General features: G+C 52.6%; 1 long non-coding RNA gene across 2 annotated transcripts in view; it reads right to left on the minus strand.

Moving 5' to 3' along the window:
- Positions 1-24309, minus strand: part of LOC132596743 (uncharacterized) — a 35997-nt gene extending 11688 nt beyond the window's left edge. Inside the window, exons 1-2 of one of the 2 annotated variants that reach the window (XR_009562752.1) lie at positions 24172-24309; positions 7289-7481 (exon numbers count right to left, since the gene is read on the minus strand). This is a non-coding gene — a long non-coding RNA (uncharacterized lncRNA). Of the gene's footprint in view, positions 1-7288; positions 7482-12768; positions 12883-24171 lie in introns of those variants that run through there. The other variant, XR_009562753.1, reaches the window with a different exon arrangement.
- Between the last annotated feature and the right edge of the window lie 371 nt (positions 24310-24680).

Here is a 24680-nt window from a genome sequence, read left to right on the forward strand (position 1 = left end):
ATCTCTGAGCCTGGTTCCTCACCTAGAGCAGGAAGGGTGATTAAAGTGGGTCAGGGGTTGGGGCCTGAAGAGCCTCATCAGTTCTATTCAATAATGACTCCTGACTCCATCAGAACCTTCCTGTTCTCTTCACCCTGGTGTGGTTTCAGAAGCAAGACAGCATGAAGGTTAAGAGATAATATATGTGATCATCCATGCAAAGCCCTGAGCACAGCGCCTGCCCATAGTAAGTGTTCAGTGAATATTAGCTGTTATTATTTTCACTAAGTGGATTAAATTGTCTCAGCTGTCCAAATGTGGAGATGGCCCTGAGAAATACCTCCTCCAGAATGGGGCTAACAGTTGGGAACATGGGGAAAAGGAAGCAGTGGAGATGGCCCAGTTGCCACCAGTTTTAGGATAGGTGAGCAAAAGGCTCAGGCAGCTGTGGGAGAATACACTGGAAGAGCAGAGTAGAGCTGTGGACCAAAGATGGTAGCCACCATCTCGCCCTGGCCTTGCCCATTGAACATGCTTGCATCAGCCTAACCAGATCAGATCAGGAGGACCAGGCGACAGCCATCAAGGTACATTCCAGCCAGAAGGCATAGGCACTTTCCCTCCCACAAGGGACACTCCCTGGAAGGTACACAAGATACTTCTGCTTACATCCAGTCGGCCAGAACTTAGTCACAGGTCCATACCTAACTCCAAGAGAGGCTGGAAATGCAGTCTTCCTTTTGGGCATGCATGGGGAAAGGGAGACAATCCAGGCTTTGCCACAAACCTTCAAGTTCTTCTCCACACCACCCCTGAGTAATATTTCTAAACTGAAACTTCTGACCATGTCTAAATCCTTCAGTGTCTCCCCACTGCCTTCAGCATGAGCTCCAAATGTATGAGCATGGATTATAAAGCCCTGAAGGATCTGCCCCCATTGCTTGCCACTTACCCTTCATTCTAGCCACTCTGGGCCACTGGCCTTCTCCAAATCAGCCATGGTTCCATGACTCTATGCCTTTGCCCATGCTTGGAATGCCATTTTTCTCTCTTCTCCATTTAGTTAGAATATTATCTCCTCCCTAGAGTCTTCCCAGGGTCAGGGAGAAAGAGGTGACCAGGAAAGGGTATGCATTCAGACTTGGGCTGGGGAAGGAGGAGGCGTTCTGCTGTCCAGGGCTAAAGAGAGCCCTGAGCTATAGATGCAGCAGCCTTACACGTGCCAGCAGGAGGCAAGCTGGGACTACCCTTGAGTCTTTGAGATGGGAAAAGATGATGGGTTCCAATTTGTTCCTTAACCCCCATTTGACAGATGAGAAAACTGAGACCTGGAGACAGGCAGTAACTTGCCCAAGGTCACACAGAGGCAGAGTAGGGACTCTTGGTCCCCCATTGGTGCTCACACCACACTTGCATTACTAGGTTTAGACTGTATATGGATATTTTATGGGACAAGGGGCAGTCCTGGAAGCATCATGCCAGGAGGTGTGGTTCATGAATGGGCAGGATGGGCAGGGGGTACCCAGAGACCTAGTCTCTCAGCAGCGACTTTGCAGCCCCAGGAAAACACACACACACCCGTGGGGCCTGGGAGCTGCACGTGGCCTGGCTCTGCAGTTCTCCCATGACTTCAGGAGGGGATGCAGAGCAGCTAAAGAGAGGTGACAGAGGTCAAGGAGCATCCAAGGGAACCCACCTGAATCCACCTGCTCCACTTCTGCAGCCTCGGCACCTGAGAGCACAAGGTTGGTCCTTGTCTCCACCCTTGGTAATTGAGACTGGGCGCTTCGTGCTCCCCCACTAGACAGTGAACTCAAGCCATTGTTCCACAGGTGGGCACTGAGTGAGAGAGCCCACCTCTGCTTCTCAGGGCTTCTCATCAAGGCTGCTTGGGGACCACTGTGATCCTAAGGTCTGCGGACTCTCACTGAGCCCAGGGTCCCTGCGAGAAAAACCTGCTACCATCTGCCTAAATGACAGGCCAAGTAGAGTCAGACTGTATTTGGGGGCATTGAATCTTTCCCAACTTGAAAAATAAGGCAAAAAGAGATACCTACTGCATTCTTGAAGGCAGGCTGAGCAAGGGAGGTGGCTCTGGAGAGCCTCAAGCCTGGGCGTGGGGCCTGCCAAAGGGTATGTGGTACAAGGCCACCCAGATTCACTGGTTGGTGGGAAGCAAGAATGTGTCCTGATGCTCCCAGATTGCCCATCGCAATCTGGTCCCTATGAGGTTAAGGGGCTGCAAAGCTCTGATCTCACAAGGGTGAATGTCAAACCATTTCATCAGCTGGGATCTTGAGTTCAAATGAAAAAGAAGAGGAAAATGAAAACTCTGCTAAACATGTGTGCCCTGAATGTCTTATTAAGGCTCAGATAGGTTCTGAGCTGATTTTAGAAGCATGTGGAAGGTTGAGGGCATGGTCTGCCAATGGGGCACTTACCTGGCTGAAAATGTTTAGCCCAGGGCTTTACCACCTCATGGGGTTCCTTCCCTTTGGCCTCCCTGCCAGCTCCCAGTCCATTTTTCTCTTTCTTAGCCTGCCAGGCTATGTCAATGCCAGCTACCGTTTCCTCTTACTCTCTCTTGGTCTTCCCTCTAATCAACCCAACCCAGACTCCCATTTCTCAAAGAGGACCTCTTTGAGGATATATCCAAGGGTCAGTTCTCAGTCCTCATCTTACTTGGCCTGTGCCTGTCAGTATATTGGACACTTTTTTTTTTTTTTTTTTTGCGGTACGCGGGCCTCTCACTGTTGTGGCCTCTCCCATTGCAGAGCACAAGCTCTGGACGTGCAGGCTCAGTGGCCATGGCTCACAGGCCCAGCCGCTCCGCGGCATGTGGGATCTTCCCGGACCAGGGCACGAACCCGTGTCCCCTGCATCGGCAGGCGGACTCCCAACCACTGCGCCACCAGGGAAGCCTGGTATATTGGACACTTTTGATCTCTCCTTCCTTCTTAAGACATTTTCGCCCTGGCCTCAAGGATACCACTTTCTTTGTTCTCCTACTCAAAGACTCTCTCTCTTGGCCTCCTTTACTGATTCTCATCTTCCTCCTGTCAAAATCAAAGTACCCCAGTGTTCAGCCCTTAGAACATTTTTTTCTTTCTACACTTACTCCCTAGTAATCTCACTTGCCTCATGGTTTTAAATAAGACCTATAATGTAACAACTCCTAGGTTTAAAACTCCAACCTGGACCTCTCCCCTGAATGCCAGGCCTATAAGTCCAGTTGCCTATGAGACCTCCCCCCACCCCAGCTTTCTGATAGGCCTCTCAAACTTAACATGTCCAGAGCCAAGCTATCTTTTTTTTTGGCCACGCCACTTGTGGGTTGTGGGATCTTAGTTCCCTGACCAGGGATCGAACCCAGGCCCTCGGCAGTGAAAGCGCAGAGTCCTAACCACTGGACCACCAGGGAATTCCCAAGCTGATATCCTCAATCCCAAAATTCTGCTCTTACTTCTATCTTGTCAGTTCAGGAAATAGAAACTTCATCCTTCCAGAAGCTCAAATCAAACCCCTGTAATCATCCTTGATTCCACAATTTCTCCCACACCCTACCTCCAACCCCTCAGCAAATCATAGCAGTTTTGCCTTCAAAATATATGAGAAATAAGCCAGTTCCCACCCTATCACTACTATCTTGATAGGTATTTAAAGTGGGAGAAGTAGGCAGGGGCTAGATCATTGAAGGGGAGAGAAGGTGTATTGGCTGTGGCGAGAACATTTAAGTTTCACTCTGAATTATATGGGAGACCATTGGAAAACTTTAAATATGATGAGATTTCTCTCTTGAAGAAACTACCCTGGGTGCTGAGTGGGGAATGAATTGAGGGGGCAAGGCTGGAAGTAGTGAGGCCTGTTAGGTAGCTATTGAGGTTTGGAGGCAGGATGATGATGATGTGCATTATTTTCCTTCCGTGAAGAATCCCCCACCTCAGTTCCATCAGAGGAGCCCGTCTCAGAGGCTGGAAGGCGGGCCCGCGGTGTGGCTGAATCAGCTCGCTCTGTCGGTAACACCGGCAGAGGCGGTCCGCGTTTCAGCACCACTGGGTGGACAGCTCCCGCCCCTTTTCAGAATTGGGAGCCTCGGCGTTCAAGCCCGCGCCCAGTGCCCTCGCTGGAAGCCGGCGGCCAGGGGAAGCGGCCCTGCCCTGGACTTAGGCGAACACCTTTCCTTTGGAAACCTCCGTTTGCCACACTCTAAAAGAGTTAATAACGCCGTCGCTCTGCCTCACAAGGCCGCTGCAAGCGCCTTGGTAGCTACCCAAGGACTTTGGGAACACCAGTGGATAGGGCTGCCTGAGAGCAAGACCTCTTAAAAGAGTTTCCGGGACTTCCGGTCCAGTGGTTAAGATTCTGCGCTTCCAATTCAGGGAACGCTGGTTCGATCACTGGTCGGGGAACTAAGGTGCCATATGCCGCGGGGCGTGGCAAAAAAAAAAGAGTTTCCCTACAGACTCCGGAGTTCATTCCCCTGACTTTGGAGAATTTAAAATGAAGCCGAGTCTTCAGCGGGTTTGGGGAAGTAGCTGTTCGAAACCTAATCTGGGGTGCCTCCCGCGCAGCCCTTGCCCCTGGTCTCCTGCACCACTGTGCATGGAGTCGCTATTGACAAAGCTCTGGAGAACTAAGCTACTTCTCCGACAGCTGGACAATCAGTCTGAACTGTTCCAGACAGTGCAGATTTTCTCCCTCCAACAGCAGAGTTTCTCCAGGATGGAATGGCGAGAGCCAGGATTCCATTCCTGCCCTTCCCATCGCTGGGCCCTAACCAAATCTAGTTCCTCTTGATGTGTTTGAACTGGTTTGCTTTTCTTGTTTGGAGATTGGCAGGATTCCTTTTCTCGGAGTTGGGGAGTGCCACTTGGGAACAGCAGACGGAAGGATCTTGATGTGCCAACTCAGGCTCTCAAAGACGCAGTCTTGCTAGGTCAGGGAAGCCAGGAGGGACCAGGAGATTTCTGTCTGAAATGACTTCTGGGTTTTGGGTCCCCAGAGAGGAGCTTCCTTTCAGCTTCCCTGAGGGAAAGGGAGTGGAGAGTCAGACTCTGGCCTTAGGGATACTGGCAAACCACAGCAGGAGCCAACCTGGGCATCTGGAATGGCCCCACTGCTAAACCCTGCATCAGTCTGGCTCTCCAGCACTCTCTGCAACTGCCCAAGTCCACACAGTCGTCCGGCCGGCCATTTGGCCCTCTCTCCTTCCCTTCCCTCCAGAGTGGAGGCCCAGGAGTCCTCTGAGAGCCTTCCCACACTGTGAGGGGGCGCGGTCTTTTATTTATTTATTTATTATTTATTTATTTTTGCGGTACGCGGGCCTCTCACTGTTGTGGCCTCTCCCGTTGCGGAGCACAGGCTCCGGACACACAGGCTCAGCGGCCATGGCTCACGGGCCCAGCCACTCCACGGCATGTGGGATCTTCCCAGACCGGGGCATGAACCCGTGTCCCCTGCATCGGCAGGTGGACTCTCAACCACTGCGCCACCAGGGAAGCCCTATTTATTTATTTTTAAAATTTATTTATTTAATTTTGGCATTCGATCTTCCTTGCTGCGTGTGTGCTTTCTCTAGTTGCGGCGAGTGGGGGCTACTCTTCGTTGCGGTGCATGGGTTTCTCATTGTGTTGGCTTCTCTTGTTGCGGAGCACGGGCTCTACGTGTGCAGGCTTCCGTAGTTGTGGCTTACAGGCTCTAGAGTGCAGGCTCAGTAGTTGTGGCACATGGGCTCAGTAGTTGTGACACATGGGCTCAGTAGTTGTGGCTCACAGGCTCTAGAGCGCAGGCTCAGTAGTTGTGGCTCATGGGCTTCGTTACTCCGCGGCATGTGGGCACTTCCCGGACCAGGGCTTGAACCCTTGTCTCCAGCATTGGCAGGTGGATTCTTAACCAGTGCGCCACCAGGGAGGCCCAGGGCTCGGTCTTTAGGCCTGCCAGGCTCCAAAAGGACTAGGGCTCAGATGACCCAACCTCAGAATCACCCTGCCCCCAAGGGATAATGAGGTGGATACAGAAGTGGGGAGGTGGCCGGAAGTAGGTTTCTTGGTGTGAAAAGGTGGCCAGACCCAGACCTCATTCAAACCCCAGGTCCTTCTCTTTTTCCTCACTCACTCGGTGACCTTGGGCAAGTCCCTTTTCATTTTACTGCTCTCAGCCTCAGTTTCTTCAACAGTGAAATGGGATGAACGTAGTTCCTCCCAGGGGGCTGCTATCAGGAGTCACTGAGATAAAAGTAAACCTCTTACTATAGCCCCAATGACTCATTAAAATGTGGGTGCCCTCCAGGAAGGGAAGTGCCCAAGGAGATTCTCAGAATTAAGGGAGACTTCCCCCATCCCAACTAGTTCATTTCCTGGTATCCCTCTAGACTTCTATGACCTCCACTGAGGACTGGGCAGACATGTTCACACTCACTGTACAGATGGGAAAAGTGAGGACCTGGAGGTGACCTACTGTGTCCAGGGTCCCACTTCGGTTCCTCTGACCAAGACTCCAGGTGAAGGCGACATCTACCCTCAGCCAGAGTTACCTTAAGTGTCTCTCCTCCCTCCCAGGGGCTTCAGCACCCCATTTCAGGAACTTCTAAAGGGGCCTTGGGAACAATGGCTGCTCCTTCATCTTTAAATGAGGAGAATAAGACTCCTCAGATGAGCATGAGGATGAAATAAGATAAAAATTCAGCAGTATATCTAGCGCTCAGTCCTGAGTGGGGGATTACAGTCTCCCCAGAGGAGCCCACATCCCCCTAAGGGGCTAGTATTTTGGCTCCAGATGGTTCACAGGGGTTAACTGACCCGACCAGGGTCACACAAATGGAAATGTGTACCTCCACGACTCCAACCCAAGTTCTCTCGGAGCGCCTGAGAGAGCAGGAGCCAGCCTCCAGACGAGTCTGCTGCGACAAAAGGTGTGGGCGAGACACTGGCAGGGCCAACAAGGCTGCCCGCAGCTGTGCTAGAGTCGCTGGCTCCGACCGGTCCTTTGGGCCCTTTGGGCGGGTAAGGAGCTGAGCAGACGCATCCCAGGCGGGTCCCCTCACTCCCCCACCACTCTCCACATCCCACCGCCAGACCTCATCCTCACCCTCCGGGCGGGGGGTGCTGAAGGTGAGGAACCCTCCTGCGGTGGGGCGAGGAGAAAACCATCTTAGGTCATTCCGTTTCTCAATGTCTTTTTGATGCCTGCATTTTCAAGCCGAGACTCAAACTGTTTTTTAATTAGCCACGATGATGGATTGTCAGCAGCTCTGATATTTTAAAATATCTGTGAACAACTATTACGTACATACATATACATATATACATACCAGGGCTCCCAAATTAGCTCTTCTCTCAGCTTCGGACCCGCCACCGCAGGGTAGTGGCGGAGAAAACAGCGCGGCAGGAAGTGGAATCAAGAATGTCACGGTCAAGGCCAGATCCCACGTGGCACCCCCATCTTGTGCCAAAGGGGCTCAGGTTTTACCTCTTCCCGGGTCTCCGCAGGGGTGGCGTGAAGGGCTGGGGGAAGGATACGGTTTTCACTTCCAAACTGCCGCGAAGGAGGCCCTTGAGCCTACGCCTCCATGCCACAAAGTCTCCCAGCGACTCTAAGCGAGAAGTACAGGGTGCCTACTCTGAGCTGGGTGCTGAGGGCGCAGCGGAGAAGCAGAACGCACCGCGGCCCTCCACCAGCGCAGGTCACCACCAACTGGGCTTCCCCAGCCCAGGCCCGTGCAGGACCCAAACCGGGGCCCCTCGCGCTCAAGAAGTTGGCCTTCACGACAGCGTTCGTTCCAGGCAGGGCACCTCACTGCTCCACCCGAACCCCCAACTTTCCAGCTATCGTGCGGGTGCGGCACTGGCGGGTGCACCGCACACAGTGGGTACTCTGTCGAGGGTAATTTCCGCTAGCTCGGCTTGAAGGAGCCGGCCACGTTGTGGCGACTCGGGCTCCCCCTGCTGTCATCCTCGGTAACGACCTGAGCCCGGACCAGCTGCGAAAACTGGAAAGCTTATTTATTTTAAGCTCTAGGGGACCCTCTAACCACCACTGTCTGCCAACCCCGACCCCAACCCCTCCTCCCACCAAAGTAACACGCCAGGAGATTCCTGGAAGATTTTATGTTCCTATAACTTTATTCTAAATGCAAACAAAATGAAAAATGCACTCATCTACCAACAAATATGTTCGGGGCACTCTAATTTTAATCACTTTTGCTGGGACTTACCTGGTGGTGCAGTGGTTAAGAATCCGCCTGCCAATGCAGGGGACATGGGTTCCAGTCCTGGTCCGGGAAGATCCCACATGCCGTGGAGCAACTAAGCCTGTGCGCCACAACTACTGAGCCTGTGCTCTAGAGCCCGTGAGCCATAACTGCTGAAGCCCGCGCTCCTAGAGCCCATGCTCCACAACAAGAGAAGCCATCGCAATGAGAACTCCACACACCACAACGAAGAGTAGCCCCCGCTCGCCACAACTAGAGAAAGTCCACGCACAGCAACGAAGACCCAACACAGCCAAAAAAAAAATAAATTAAAATAAATATTTTTTTTAAAAAAAACCTTTAAAAAATCACCTTGGTTAACACTAACAGAGCAAGTACTGCATGCAAGACATTGTTGGGCTCTTCTACATAAATTTAGTTCATTAAACCCTCACAACAACCCTAGCAGGGTGGTACTGTTATTATCTCCACTTTATAATTGAAGACACTCAGGCTCCAAGAGTTGTGTCCAAGGTCACACATAGCTGGTAAGTGGCTTTGAACCTGGGCTGTCCCCAGTGCCCAGGCCACCAACCACTACATTACACCCTGGAACACTGTGGTTAAAAAGAGAAAGAAAGAAAGAGGAATTGGCTTCAAAGGATCTCTTGTTCTCTAATTTCCCTGGGGAATTTCTCCTAGAAAGAGAAACAGATGAATGTTTCATCTAGAGAGAGATGTAAGGGTTTTCCTGGTCACTTCCTGGGTATGCATTTCCTTGTGGCACCAGAATAAGATGGTTTCCCCACATTTCAAAGGAGAGGTAAGGTTAAAAAAATTAAAAACATGCAAATCACTAGCAGTTTGAGATCCCCACATCCTTTCCTTCCAGGAGGGAAGAGAATGAGGCTTAATAAAGAAGCCTAAGAAGCCAGGAAACATGAAGGAACCCCAGGAACCATCACCACCTCAAAGTGGATCCATCACACTCTTTCTGAGCCTCTCCTTTGTTCCTGGGGACTTGGAGTGGGCCCCAGCCCTGCCCTCACCATGGGCCTGGGGACAGCTTTGGTGCGAGGTGATAAGTGCTATGATAAAATTACACTGTGCAGAGTGAGTTAGGGAACAACCATTCACCCTGGAAAGAGTGTCACAGTGAGACAGCCATGGACCCAGATAGGAGCCCAAGAATCTTAGAGTAGAAAGAGGCCTTGAATACCAGCGAATCTATCATTTATACAACACGGGGACTTCCAAGGTTCCACAACTGTACCTCAGGCACAGGACATTAAATGGGCCACTCCAGTCCCTGATTCCAATATTCCAATGTGGAAACTAGAAACTCATTTCATTACTTTACATTCAGCCCCAGCGTCATCACTGTACCCTGCCCCGGGCCCATATATTGTGTGTGGTTGCCCCTTTTAAGACTCTAAGTTTTTTGAAGACAGGTTTATATGTTATTCATCATTGTATTCTAAGCTCTGAGCACAGGATCTGACACAGGAGCACAGGAGGGGCTGAACTAAACAAATTCCCCCAAAGCATCCCTGACTGGTGATCATCTTGCCCCTATTTGAATCCTCCCAGAAATGGGGCACTCACTACTTCTCCATTGGACGGCTTCCCCTGTGAGTCAGTTGGCTGGTTGGGTTCTTCCTTCTGTAGCCTCCCAGACCTAGTAGCACCCACTGAGCCTTTCCTGAGACATAGGAAAAGCTACAGATTTTACCAGAGAGCCTTCTGTCTTTGGAGCCCAGTTGGAAGGGGAAAAGTGGAAAAGGGAGATTTCTCTTCCCAAAGGGCATGTGGAGACCCACCTGAGCCCCAACGGAGAATCCAGCCCATCTGGATATTGAATTCATACACAGTGTGTAGTTGGTTGGAGGTTTACTCTGGAAACTCCCTTGCATGTCTGGCCATGAGTGTCTGGGAGAGGCTGGCCAGGAAATGCTAAAACACTGTAATGGCATTTCGGTTCCAGAGTACTTTCCTGAGTTTTCACATGTTAGTGTGAGTTATCAGATGTGCATGTGTCCATGCATGAGTGTGCATGACAGTCTCTGTATTTGAACACAGGCTAGGCATGGATCGAAGAACATGACCAGAGCAAGCCTATATCCTGGCGAGGGAGAGGGGTGTGGCATCACCACACTGTGCACAAGCTGGTGAATGTCCTAGAGCCACAGAAGAAATGGGGTCTGGATAACCCCAGGGGTGTATATGTATGTATATATGAGTATGTGTGTGTTCACAAACAAACCCCAGTCTGGGTGGTTTGTGTGTGTGTGTATGCACAAAGACAAAAATAAACTGGTTGTGGACTTCCCTGTTGGTGCAGTGGTTAAGAATCCACCTGCCAATGAAGGAGACATGGGTTCGAGCCCTGGTCCGGGAAGATCCCACATGTTGCAGAGCAACTAAGCCCGTGCACCACAACTACCGAGCCTGTGCTCTAGAGCCCACGAGCCACAACTACTGAGTCCACGTGTCACAACTACTGAAGCCCGCATGCCTAGAGCACATGCTCCGCAACAAGAGAAGCCACCACAATGAGAAGCCTGCGCACTGCAACCAAGAGTAGCTCCCACTCGGTGCAACTAGAGCAAGCCCGCGCGCAGCAACGAAGACCCAATGCAGCCAAAAATAAAAATAAAAAAATTTATAAAAAGAAACAAACAAACTGGTTCTACATCTGGGTGACAGTGCATGTGGTATGTGTGTATATTTACAAGCATTTCTAACCTGGTTCTGTGACATTGTGATCTTGTAGCTGAGCATGTATGTATGCATGTGCATATGTGTGTCTACAATGTAATCCCAAGACTATACGTGAATGACTAGGTGTGTGTGTGTGTTTAGATGCGAAGCCAAATCTGAGTCAGAGTCTGGATGACTCTGTCTGTGTGTGTGCTTTTCCTGCACACCCCAGCATGCATAGTCCCCAATCCCATGGACACATGTGGGTGCTCTGACTACAGAGTCTGAGCCCAGGTAGGTCCCCAGGCTGGCTGAGCATGTAGGGGAGTATGTATGGGTGACGTGTTTACGGGCAACCTCGCCAAGCCTTTGTCTGATGCCCACTCCCCATGGCCTCTAAATTCCTCACCTTGGCAGAACCTAGGCTGTCCTTGCTCCCAGACTGCCTTCCCCAAGGAGTCCCTTTAACTTGCAGCCCCTTTCCAGGCCAGGAGGCTGAGAGTTGGGGGATATTCATCTCGGGGTGGTTTTTGTTCCGTCTCATGAAAGGCCTCAATGTCTGGGAATACCATTCTAATTACAGGGAAGCCTAGCTTATGTGGGGGACACAAAGGGCTGTGGTCTCATAGCAGCTCCTTCCATCCGTCAAATAAGGCTGTCTAATGACAGGGTGAGAGCTGTGAATGCCTAAAACAAACTCGAAAAGGAGGGAAAATAAAGCCGCCGGGGGCTTAAAATATATTAAATTACCCTGATTAGGAGTTGTGGCTTTGCAGGAGCTGGTTGGAGAGGCTGGGGAGGCTTCGAGTCCTGCTATTCACTTGAGGGGGAGGGGTCAGTAGGTCGGGAGGGGTTCACAGAGCCCGGGCCCATTCTCATGCTAACACCAGGGACACACTACAGGCTTAGTGGGCTGGAAAATAGAAATGAATTTGCCATAATCCTCCTCCTCCTCCCAAGCCCAGGAGAAGCGTTGCCTAATTGCAGCCCCTTAGAGGTGCTGGGCATTGGGGCAGGGCCACACCCTGGAACCTGGGCCCCTCGGCCTTCTCACCCCTCACTCCTTTTTCCTGTAGGGCAGGCTCAGGGCCTGGCAGTGGATCAGAGCATGGTGTGCGTGTGTGTGTCTGTGGGGGGGGTAGTGCCAGTGTGCATGTGCATGAGTGTGCACACACACTCACACTTCCTCCTTTTGAGGGTGCAATTATTCACAATCATCCCTTTCCACATCCACATGCCATGCACAGACACAAATACGCCTTCACTTCTCCAAACACATCCCTTCACACACACACTTCTGTAGGCACAAATACAACTCCATACAATTTGCAGACACATGTACCCCTTCATGGGTGAATATACACAGGCCCCAACATACTTTCACAGGCACCCATGCATGGACACACACTCCTCCTCGGTGGCCAAATGCTGTTTCCTAGACATGAACATATCCCTCCAGATATGCCCCTCAAACCACAGACTTAGTACAATTTCAATGCTTACAGCAGAAGAAACTGAGGCTTAGAACACAGCCAAGGGACTGCGCCACCTGTGTCACCCTATCTAACTGCTTCAGGACCTTGGGTTGGTCTATTCCCTACCTGGGCCTCAGTTTCCTACTATTAAAAGGAGGTGCTTGGACTAAATGTTCTAGAAAACCCCAGCCTAGAAATTGGCTAGGAGGGGCCAGGTGTTAGGAGTTACTCCTCCTGCCCCTTCCCTGCCTCTGCATTTATGTGTGCAAACACACACACTCCACAATGCACATAATAACGATTTTCTCGGTTTCCCAGGATTACAGACTAGAGGGAGGCCTGGAGTCCAGTGGCCTGCGTCCGCGCAAGTCCCGCTGCAGGTGGCGCTGCCGCCCCGCCCACCCACCTACCTACCTACCTACCTACCTTCCTACCTTCAGCCGCGCCCGTCTGTGGCTCCGTCCGTGCGACTTTGCCGGTTTGGGACGCGGGGGAGTCAGGTGTGGATCTGAACCACAGAGCCCCACAGTGTGGCGCCCGGAACCCAGGAGAGGCATCCAAACGCGTTCCTCCCCGGCCCAGGACGCCCTCTGCCGGCGGATCTGGAACAGGCGCGCCCGGAGGAGGCCGTACGAAGGCACGTGACCATCAGGCCTGACCCGAACAGTCAGCGCCCTGAAACCTACTCCCCCCAGTACTCCGCTCAGCTGAGCTAAGCCAAGGAAGCGCTGGCCAGACTGGAACGGAGACTGCGAAAATAAACTCCGCAGAGGGAGCGTGGCAACCGCAAGGCCTCGCCTCCCCTTTCCTCTCGCGGTCTCTAGGAACACCCCTCTCCTTTCAGCGCCTCGCAATGAGCCCGCGGGTACGAGCGAGCGGAGGGGCCAGGGGCCAGGGTGGGCGGGCACACCCAGGGTCCGCCGCCGGCTGCTGGCCAACCTGAACCAATCGGCCTCAGCGTTTCCACCTGAGCTGTGGGCAAGGGAGGGCTCTGGGCAGCCAAAGAAGCTAGGAAGAAGCCCCAGAATTTCCCTCCCATCCACCCCACGAAGAGAAGGCGGAGACCCCGAACCCTCAGAAGACGACCCTCGCCCCCCACCTCTGGGGGTCAGCTGGGGCCGCTGTCGCCCCTCCTCCCTGGGCTGGGATGACAATAGGGGCACGACCCCTGGCTGCAGTGGGGGCAGGGAGTGCAAACGAGATCCTCCAGGCTTGGGCACCCAGACGCGCTACGTGGTGGCCGGGCATCAATGGGGTAGAGCAGGGGGCTGGGGGACCAAAGAGGCGCGGGTTTAAGATAGGGGCAGGATTGTTTCAATGAACCGAGGGGTTTCAGAAAACCAGACGGTACAGGGACCGCAGATCCCTCCCCATCCCCTCCAAGGGGTCCACGATATCTGCAGCATGAAACGTTCAGGGGCCATACGTACCTCCGAGGTGAAATTACAACGCAAGGGTCTGCTAAGCCTAGTTGTGAGGTCAAATAACAGGCTTCGGGCGAACTCAGCACTCTGTTCTCGGCCCTACGCATTTGCACGGCTCCCTCCCCAAGTATGGTTCGCCAGAGCTCTGCTCTGGGGATTTATCTAGGCCGAACGCCACAAGCCTTCTCCAGGCTTCCCAGCCCCAGGCCAGGTGGCCCCGCGCACTCCTATCTTAGGCACAGAGGAACTCCCGCGGGGCCACTCGTCCGGAAGAGCCAAAATGAAATGCGGCGGGGGTGGTGGTGGTGGTGGGGAGTTGGAGAGGCTGTTTGAGGACAAACCACGCTGTTTGGAGAGGACCTGGCTCTCCACCTTCGCCGAGGCCAGAGTCTAACCTGGAGGGCCTCTCTTGGGACCCCAGCGTTTCCCAAACGGCTGCCCAGGCCTCGGGCCTGGCTGCGCCTGCGGGTAAGAGAACCAGCTCGAGACCCGCCGGGCCCTGATCCCGTTCGACTCCGCTCCTCCCTGGTCTCTTGGGGAAGCCGGGTCAGAGCCCAGAGGGACAGCTGGTATTGAACCAAGGGCGTGGCTGAGAAGGCTGAAAATGCGGGCGCCGACAGGAGAGGATTGAAGCCCTTATTGCCCCAGCCATGCTTCAGCCGCTCCTTGGTAATCAGTCCCAATATCGTCCTCTCCTCCCGGTCCCCGAAGCCCTTCGCCACAGTCAGCCGCCCGGAAATCCATAGATCCCTGCGGAAGCGCACACAGCCACACCATGTAGCACGCCGTGTAGTTTATTCAACGCAAACCTACGGGAACAACGAATTCGAATTCCAGAATCTTCTCCAAATAAAATAAAACTTCAGGAGGCTACATTCAGCCTCTAGAACGTGAGGTGCGGTAGTCTCTCGCAGGAGGAGAAGGGGTTTGTTTGATGCCCTGTGGGGCGAGAGGGAATCCCTTCCACCTGGCCCTCCTGGAGGCGCCCCGCGGCCCGCGGCCTGGTGCCCTGGTTCTCAGGGCGAGGAAGGCGCCCGCCAGACTCCGCGGCCACAAAAGGGGCCTGAGTGGGCTGGAGGCGGCCCACAAGCCGAGACACAGAAATGCCTGGGTTCTCCCAACACAGGAGCCACCAGAGTCCAATGTGTAGCCAGAAACTGGAGACAAGGAAATTTCGAGCCATTCCTTGTTTAAAGCATATCTCCCGAAGTCACCCTCATCGTTCCCTTGTCTGCCCTCATGCAAATGGCTCACCCCATCAATTACCTCCCTTTAACCGTAAAGAGACGCGGGATCTTTTCTTTTTTTTTTTGTCTAGAATATTCCAAAAATGAGCGGCTGTATTTGGGTGAATCCCAGCGGGGCCGAGCTTGTTTTCTTCGGCGTGATGGCGCTGCCAAGGCTCGGGAAGGATCTCCGCGGGCCCAGCACCAGGAGGGGCTAGGGACTCGGGACCACTGGCTTCTTTCTGCGGAGAAGTGCAAGCCAGCGTCCCCTCAGCTCGCACTGCTGCAGCCTCTGGTTCTCGTGCTCAGACCCAGCGTTCTCCGCTGCCTTTTGAGGAGAACCCAGTCCCCACCGCAGGCCTCCCCTGAACCGAGCCAGTCACACCCACCAGCAGGACAGCAAAACCCCAAGGGTCCTACCCAATCTTTGGCAAGAGACTGGAGCCTGGGTTTTCAGAGGCCGCCTGCGTTCAGTGTAAAGGGGACGGGCTAGGAAACCCCAATAAGCAGCGATTTTCTAAACATCCCGGATTCCTGAACCCCGCGTGATCACCGCCAGGAGCCATGCAGGGGTTGGGAGGCAAAGCCGCGCTGTCGGCAGTGGCTACGGGCTTTTATTTGTTAAACAGAATGAAATCGAGAGAGCCGAATGAAGACAAAGCCGTTTTAAAACGTTCGATTGGCGAAATCTACACACTTAACAAACACTTTCATTTTCAGAGCTGCCTGTGGCCGCACGCAGGTCCAGAAAATCGATCGTGTTTCCTGGCGAATTCCACCCAGGGAACAGAGCCCTGGGAACACGCGCCCGTGTACACATGCTGGAAGGAATGGATGAGTGGCTAACAAGCGAGCCGCCAGGATGAAACGCGTTTATAAACTCACGGGTGCGACTTTGTGGGCATCTACATTTTTATGCCTGTTTACCCTGTTTTTATACCCTCCGTGGGGCTGCCTCGGTTGTGCGGGCCTAGCCAACCAACCTTTGAGCAGGCAGAAACCTTAGTTGCCTCTGCCAGAAGCTACCATTCGGCCCAGCCGGTCCAGAAAAAGCCACTTTTCCTTGTACTGGCCAGGAGGTTTTGCAAATTGTGGTTGTGCAGATCCTTACATCCTGTCTTTCGTGCTCACTCCTTAACAGACCCAGGTGTGGGGCCCTCCTGGAGAGAGAGGGGAGCTGAAGACAGGAAGGGCTGGGAAGGGGGGTGCAGCTGGGGCCCACCCAGCCAAGGTTGACAGGCACCACGGACACCTTGGGCCACCGTTTCCAATATTTTGCCCAACGTTTAGGAATTCAGGGGACTTTGTTCAAGTGTGTCCATAGGCCCCTGTAGCCAAACACAGGACTAGCCTTTCCGAAGACCGTGCGTTCCGCGGGCTGACTTTTCCTATCAATGGGAGAGACGTAGGTTATTGACCTAGCGGCCTCCTCCTTTCCATCCATTGTTGCAGCTCAATCACGCACTTACCGGAAGAAAAGCGAGTTTATCTTAGCCTGGAGGAGCCTCGCGTTGCGAGTGTGTGTGTGTGTGTGTGTGTGTGTGTGTGTGTGTGTGTGTGACTAAAGGGTGGGGGAAGTTCTGCAGCCACGGCTGTGCAGATGGGTTGAGGATAGACACTTTCAGAAAAGGGCCAATTTCCCCTTCACAATGAGCGCTAAGTACCTGATAAATGGGGCTGGTGTTTATTCATGAGCAGGTACTTTGGAGATGGCGATTAGAACAGCCGCCCGCGCTGCTTAGCCAAGGTTCTTAAAGCCGGGCAGGTGCAGCGCTGCGCGCGGCCCGAGCGCACAAAGCCCGCGGACGCAGAGACGTAGGGAGGGGCGTGAATGAGGGCCGCGCCGGGCCCCGAGGGCGCGCAGCGCGCAGGCACCTTAGCCCTTTGTTCCTCATCCGAAGCCAAGGACACTTCACCGAGGGGCGTCCCGGGAAAACCTCCCCTCTAATTACCAAGAATTCCCCCTTCGTCCCTCCTCCCGGAGCCCAGCCGGCAACTCTCGGTCTGGCGGACGCGGGGACTCAGCGTGAGACCAGGCTGGACATTTGCGAAAATGCTGCCTGTAAACTGGCTATTAGCTAACCAGCTAAATAACTCAACAGCTAGGAAAGCAACAGAACCCAGGCCTGGGAACAGCACGGACACACGGTTCTAGCCGCCCCCGCCGCCGAGGCGCCACCTCTGGCCGTGCGAGTAACCTCGGGCTTTCAGGTTTTGTTTCAACTCCAGGGGGAGAAAATTGGGGTCTGTCTCTTTCCACAGCTTCCTGGCGCCAAGGTCGTGGGACAGACCCGATCTCGCCCTCAGAGTGGCTCCGGAATCCCTAAGAACCTCCAGCTTTTGCCCACGATCGGCGGCCTTAGTGCGCGGGGAGAGAGCACAGCTGGTGCGCGGGCCGTGGGGGACCGAGAGCCCGGTCCTCTGCGTGTTTGGACGTGGAGTGGCCGAGTGTTTCCTTTGGAGCCCTGCGGGGCAACCAGTGTCTCTCATCCTCCTGCACCCCCCTTACCCCACCCTACCCCAGGCAACTAGGGTGCTTCGTATATGCCATGTCCAGGGGTCTGAGGTGCTCGTGGGGTGGTCACTCTCGGACTGATTCCTCGGGCTTGTCCGGTTGCCTCTTTCTAAAAAATAATTGTTTCGAAAACAGATAATTTATCTCCAGTCCGGAGAATCAGAGAGGAGAAATCTATTTCAAATAAGTTGACTTCCCCGTGAGGAGAAAATTCTTTTGACCATAAATAACGGGCAGGAAACTGACCTGACCCATCACAAGACAGTTTTTTTTTTTCATTTTCCACCACGAAGAACGCGACGGCTTTCCCGCTTGATGCAGATTGACCAGGAGATTGTACATATTAATGTTCATTATAGCTTTTTCTTGGAACCTTGCAGTTAGAATAAATTGCAGATATAATCCCGATTCTTAGGGAAATCCGACATCCGGGGTGTGAGAGCAAACCAGAAGTGGTAACTCAGAGGCGAGGCAGGGAGGGGGGCGGAGGCCAGCCCACTGGCCAGGGACTGGAGCGCGGTGCCACCAGCCAGCCCCCAGCAGGGCCGGACCCAGAGCCAGACGCGCGGGCGGCCGCGGATAGTTAAAAGGGATCACTAGAGAAGCCAGGCTTCCCCTCGCGTCTTCTGACAGGACCTGAGTTAGGGTTCGAGGACGAAGCGTTCTCCCCGGTTATAGCCTGCGTTCCCTGCTCCAAGGAGACAGGAGGGGATTGCGGGACAGCCGGCTAGCCGCAGAGAGCCCGAGACGCCAGATGCGGCCCCCTCCCGCGAGTCGCAGCGTTTCCAAGGCCATGCAAATAGCCTCGTTGCACGACGGCCTGGAGTAAAAGGTACGGGTCAGTTGAGGAGCGCCGAGCAGAGCCGCGCCACTTCTTACGCCCGAAAGGCGCGGAGCGGCGACCGCAGGGCGCTGGAGGCGAACCGCGTCATGGGCCTGGGACGGACCCAGCGCGGCGCGGCCTCCTCTGTCCCCACCGCAAAATGGCTGCGACCCCGGCATGGGGCCCCAAATTTAGGCAGGAGTGAAAGATTGGAACGGGTCGGGGAGGTGGTGGAAACTAAAGGTGACGCATCGCAAAGCAGTTTTTATATTTTCTATTCTCAAGACCTTTAAGGCGCACCCAAAAGATGCAGGTGTGACCAGGAGGAGGGCCAGCAATACTAACGCCCACGATTGACTTTCTTAGCATTACAGATTTAGAATAAATCATAAAAATATAATGAATACGCTTCCCGGAAAAGTAGATAAGCCCGTACGTAATCGTTCGCCCCGGCCTCCCGAGGTCCGCTTCCCCCAGCTGAAAGTTTGTTTTATTTTTCTAAGGAAGCCATTTGGGCAAGTGCAGTCTGTGTTCACGTGGGCGTGGTGCCTCTCACCCTAGCAAAACCCCACTGACCGGGGGGCCTCCTCTCAGGCGCTCTAGTGAGTTAGGCCATGAGGCATGCTGAGCTGGAGCCCTGGGCAGAGTTGCTTGATAGGGTGCCCCCTAAGTCCGACCTCAGCCTCCCCAGCGCCAGAACCCTTTCACCCATGAAGAGCTTTATCAAGTTGTGGAGTAAGTTGAGGCAGGAACCTCCTATGGATTTCTGTTACTCCAACTATTATATCACAAATGACTTGGGGCTTCTTCCCTGGTGGCGCAGTGGTTAAGAATCCACCTGCCAATGCAGGGGACACGGGTTTGAACCCTGGTCCGGGAAGATCCCACATGCCGCGGAGCAACTAAGCCCGTACGCCACTGCTACTGAGCCTGCGCTCTAGAGCCCGTGAGCCACAACTACTGAGCCCATGTGCCACAACTACTGAAGCCGATGCTCTGCAACAAGAGAAGCCACCACAATGAGGAACCCGCACACAGCAACGAAGACCCAGCACAGCCATAAATAAATAAATAAATAAATAAAACAAATGACATATTTTTGTTGGTTGTTCATACAATCTCTACCTCCTGGAAAAGCTAGGAATATCTCAGTAGCCTGGCATCCTCCTTATCACCATCCCAGTGACTGATGTAAAGTGAAGGCTACTGAATGTCAAGTTCTGACCAGAAGGCTTCAGGCTAGAAGACAGACTCCTTTACCTACTGGCCTTGGTGTATGTTGGCTCTTCCAAGGGCCCACCCCCTACCTCAGCTTCCTCCTCACAGCAGCAAGGCTCACTGTGGAGTAGGACAAGGCAGCACTCCAGATGGAGCCTGCTGTGGGGGAAGCCCACCCCTTCCTGATCATCTCTCATCCTCTCTCTGGGCTTGTGATGAAAGGACTGAGCTTTCTCTGACCTTGAAGAGGCTGCAGTAAGGGAAGCAGCTCTTCACCCCAAGACCTTGACATGCAGCGCCAGCAAGGCAGTGAGTGGGCTGAGCTGTACCAAGAGACTACAGTTCTGATGTCCACTTTGACAGTGACCTTGGGGGAAGTCCCTCTGCGTCTTCAGTTTCCTCAACTGCCAAGAGAGGAGGGTTATAAAAGAAGACTCCTTAACATCTCTAACCTGAGGCTACAAGAAATGTGAGAGAGGGCAGCACAAGGAATTCCTGCAGACTTCTGAGGACACTTGGTTTCTCCCTAAGGGAATGAACATTTCTTTCTGAAACATGGTCCTTTGATAAACAATCTGGTAAAATAGATAACTAATGAGAACATACTGTATAGCACAGGGAACTCTACTTAATGCACTGTGGACCTAAAGGGGGAGGAAATCCAAAAAAGAGAGGATATACGTATGTGTATAGCTGGTTTATTTTGCTGTACAGTAGAAACTAACACAACATTGTAAAGCAACTATACTCCAGTAAAAATTAATTAAAATAAATAAATTAATTAATTAAAATGGGGAAAAAGTATTCCAATTTACATTCCTACCAAAGAAAAAAACAAAAACAATTTGGTAGTGGAGTTGGTGGATCCAAGCTGCCTGGGTTTAAATCTGACGCAGATCTGCTATTTACCAGCTATGTGGCCTTGGGACACTTTACTTAGTCTCTCTGTGCCTCAGTATCCTCATCTCTGAAACAGAGATCAATAATGATACCTATCTCACAGGCTCCTGGTGAAGGGTAACTGAGCTAGTCTTCATGTATGTAATGCATTCAGAAGCATGCTGGCACGGGCAAGCTGTTAATATGATCTGCCCAGACCCTGGATGCAGCCTCACACCTTCCCAGTCCTCTTGGTTTCCTCCACTGATTGTCACCATTTCTGTCCCTGCACCACTGTCAGGATCTTAGCATTCCCTGGGTCCCAGAAGCCCAGGAATGGGATGGAGGAGGGCAGAACACCTGCGTATTGCCTGCTTGATGAGCACTTTTCCCGAGGAAAAGTGCCTCAGTCTCTGCCTCAGTCCGTTACTCATTTTCTGATATGGAAGTTGAGTCATCTCTCTCTCCCTTTCTCTCTCCTCAGCTCCACCCATAGGCAGAAACAGCTGTGTGAAAACATGTGCCCTTGGCTTTAAAGGGTGAGTGAGGGAGGGAGGCCCAGTTGATCTATCCCCACCAAGAGGGATCCTGCTCAGAGGCAATCAGGGCCGTACTGCACAAAACTATTGACATTTTCTCCCTCCCTCTCTCTCTCTCTCTCTCTCTACATACACACACGCACACACACACACACACACGTACACACACACATCAGCTCCCCTAGGGCAGGGGTTATTCTGTTTTGTTCTGTATCCCTAGTGCCTAAAAACAATGCCTGGTGCAGAACAAGCACTCAATAAATAACTATTAACTCAATGAAAAGAGGAAGAAGTGTCCCACTGATCAGATCAGCTTCTGTAGCAGGGTCTAGTCTTATTTTCCTCATGGAGAGCCAATGGCCAGATTTTAAAGTTAAGAAAGAAAAAACAGAACTGTTCATCTCAGATTTCTCTCCTTAGTAGTCTTCTGTCTTAGCCTTTAATTCTCTCAATTATCTACAAGGTTCTTCTTCCAACACCCCCTGACACACACACACACGCACACACACACACACACGCACACACACATCCCTGTAAGGGGTTAGGCTCCAGGAGGGACAAGATTGTAAGGGTCTGTGTTTACTTCATCACCTTCAAAGACAGCAGGGATCCATGTGACCATCTGGGGGTCTGGGTTATCTCGTACAGAATGGAGCAGCTGTCCTACCAGAGTCCGGGCACCTCCTCAGATGTTTGGTTAAAGCACGTGGAGACCAATTGTTGACAGTGTTTTCTGAGGGGCACGAGTGTTGTTTTTCAAAAATGCCAAGTGACGGTAACATTGTCATTAAAGATGACTGCTGTTAAAATAATCATGGCTTTCACTCTTGGGTACATTTATAACGTCTCAGGCACTGGACTAAGCACAACATCTTATTTTATCCTTACAACAAGCCCTTGAGATCGATTTACAAGCCCATTTTACAGATGAGGAAATGGAGAATTGGCAAAAGTCACATATCAATAATTTGTAAGAGAGAGAGCCAGGGTTTGAACACAAGATTCCAAAGGTTGAGCTGTTCATCCCCACCCTGTAAGACCTACTTTCTGTCTCTGTGTGATAGGGAAAGCAAGAGAATCCATGTGAAATGTGATTTGGGAGGCATTTTCAGTGACTAGCTCAGAAATAAAGCTCAAATGTTGGTAGTCAAGCACAGTGAATCTAAAACAGCCTGCCTAAGTTCTAAGCCCACCTGAACTGCTTTCTAGATGTGACACTGAAGACAGTTTACTTCGCACCTCAGTTTCCTCTTATATAAAAGGGGCTTATAACAAGACCCATCTCCTTTAGTTGGGAGGACTAAATGAGGTCATATATATAAATTATAAATTATTATTTTCTCCCTCTATATCAGAGTAGTATTTACACTGCCCTTTGCAAACTTCTGCCTTAAAGTTCCTCATTCTACCCAACCATGAGTTGGGAATCTTGGCTACTGGGACAAAAAAAAAAAAAAAAGGTTTATCCAAGATGTCACAATAACCCAAGGAGAATCAGACTAGATTCAGGTCAGAAGTTCTCATGAGGAAGAGGAAGGGTCTAGAGCAGCCTTTACAGATGGTTTTGCAGGAAAAACGTTTCCATTTCCCTTTTTAAAAAGATGTAAACATCTTCCTAGGCTCCTCTAGGAGCCATGTCAGTGATGAATCATCGGGAGCATAAAGACATGCACTAGGTAGGTCACAGTCTCCATTTTTAGTCAACTTCCTGGTGGCCCCGCTGAGGCCTTGCAGGAAGGCCGGGGATTTGATGGAGCACATGAAACCTCAGCCCCTCCAGGCCCTCAGAGGACCCAGCCAGATGGAGAGGGAAAGCCTTACAGAGGCTGAGGGGCTCCCTTCTGGTATTTCTTCTTTTTTAAATTTTAAAGCAATTTGTGTAGAATTTTTCTCCTTTCTTTTTAACAGAGTACATGGACCTAGCCTTTTCCTGCTACTTCTTGCTTGTGAATGAGACCTTGTATGTAATAGAACAGAGGGAAGGAGTCCCTGGGAGATATCTCAGTTTGAACCAATGTTTATTAAAAAGAAAACAAAAAAAGACCCTCAATCCTCAATGCTTTCTAAATTTATGTGTATTTGATTTTTTTATTAATCCATCCAGAAACTATTTCACTTATCATGTACTAAGCACTTGGCAGTGCAGCTGAAGATGTTAAGAGAGGGAGAGATGTGGGGGAAATCTGGGCAGATCTCCTAGAGGAGGAAACACTTGCTAAAGTTTGGCCAGGTGAAGATGGGAAGGAGTGTACTCAGAGGCAGATACTTCATCATGACTAAAATTCCTGAAGTAAGAACTCTGGGGAGTACACAGAAGAAGAAGGGAAGGAACACAGAAGGGGAGCAGTGTTGCTTCAGGAAAAAGCCCATCTCCCCCTTTGTATTTTTTCTACTTCTAAGATGCTGTGAATTTAGAAACCAAATATCATGGACGTTAGAACTGTGTGTAAAGCACGAGTATGTAAACAATCTCAGAGTGAGCATCTATCTGACAGTGAAAGGCAGGAATGCGGGGCAAGGTTTGGGCCACTCAGAAGAAGCCTTCTATACACTTTCAGCCTGGCAGTGTGATGGCAGGGTGAGGTACAAGCTAATACCTGTCCCCACACAGAATCCAGGAACCAGGCACAGCAGGAACAGCAAGAGGTTCTACCTGCAACAAGGAGGATACCTTATGGCCCCTGCACTGCCACTAAGTCACAGCCCACTCCACCCCACCCCAGCTACCACCATTTGGCCCAGGACCTTAATTTAGGTGCTGGAGATGGGGGAGGGAATGTCCACAGCTGATTCTCTCTAGAGCTGAGCTACACACACACATACCCCTCCAGCTCTCCAGACCGAGCTTCAGGGCCTGGGGAACTAGACTCTAACTGGGGGCCCCTCCAGCAGAATCTGAGAGAAAGCAAAGAAGAGCCAGAGCCAGAACTAGCCGCGCAGAAGTGGAGACCAAGAGGCTAACCCGATGAGAGATGGATAAGCTAGACGCCCTTGGGAAAGGCCGGCGACTTCACCGGGCAGACACAGGGCGCCCTTGCCCTCTGTGCCCCCCGCCCCAGGCCTGGTACCCCTCAGAGCCCTGGAGGGGCAGCGCCCCCACCCCCGAGGCCCGGCGGGGCTGCCCTGCCCTGTTCCTGTGGGTCGCAGAGTCCGGGGCGGGGGCGGGGCACAAGGGATGCAGGCGAACCCCGCCAAGGCTTCTTACCTCAGCGCGAGCATCCGTCCGACCAAGCTCGGTGTGCTGCTGGGACTGCGGGGCTGGGGAGGCTCCCACGGACTCGGATCGCGCCTCCCCCCTCCCCGAGCCCCCAGACCCTTCGGTGGCCCCGAGCGGGGGCGCCGGGACCAGGGGACAGGCGCCGCGCGGGCGGGAGGAGGTGGCTCCTGCGGGGCCCGGTGGGGCGGGGCGGGGGCGTCTGCTGGGTTCCGCCCGGAGGGGACTTGGGAGCGATTATCTTGAAGAACAAAGGCGACCGGGGAAGGCTTGGCGCCCCCCGGCCCCGGCCCTGAACTTGAACTTGTACTTGACACTTTGTCCGGAAGGTGGCGAGGGAACCCATCTGAGCTCGGACGGGGGCTCATCCTTCCACCTCTCGTTCGGGGGAGGTGGCGAGCCCGCCCTCCTCGGCGCCGGGAGGGAGCTTGGCATCTCCAGGTGCCCTTGGGCCCAGGTGCGCCCCAAACGGCCTCGGACTCAAGGGTTGTGGGGTCCCC

The sequence above is a fragment of the Globicephala melas genome, chromosome 2 (assembly GCF_963455315.2).
Source record: "Globicephala melas chromosome 2, mGloMel1.2, whole genome shotgun sequence".
Classification (NCBI taxonomy): domain Eukaryota; kingdom Metazoa; phylum Chordata; class Mammalia; order Artiodactyla; family Delphinidae; genus Globicephala; species Globicephala melas.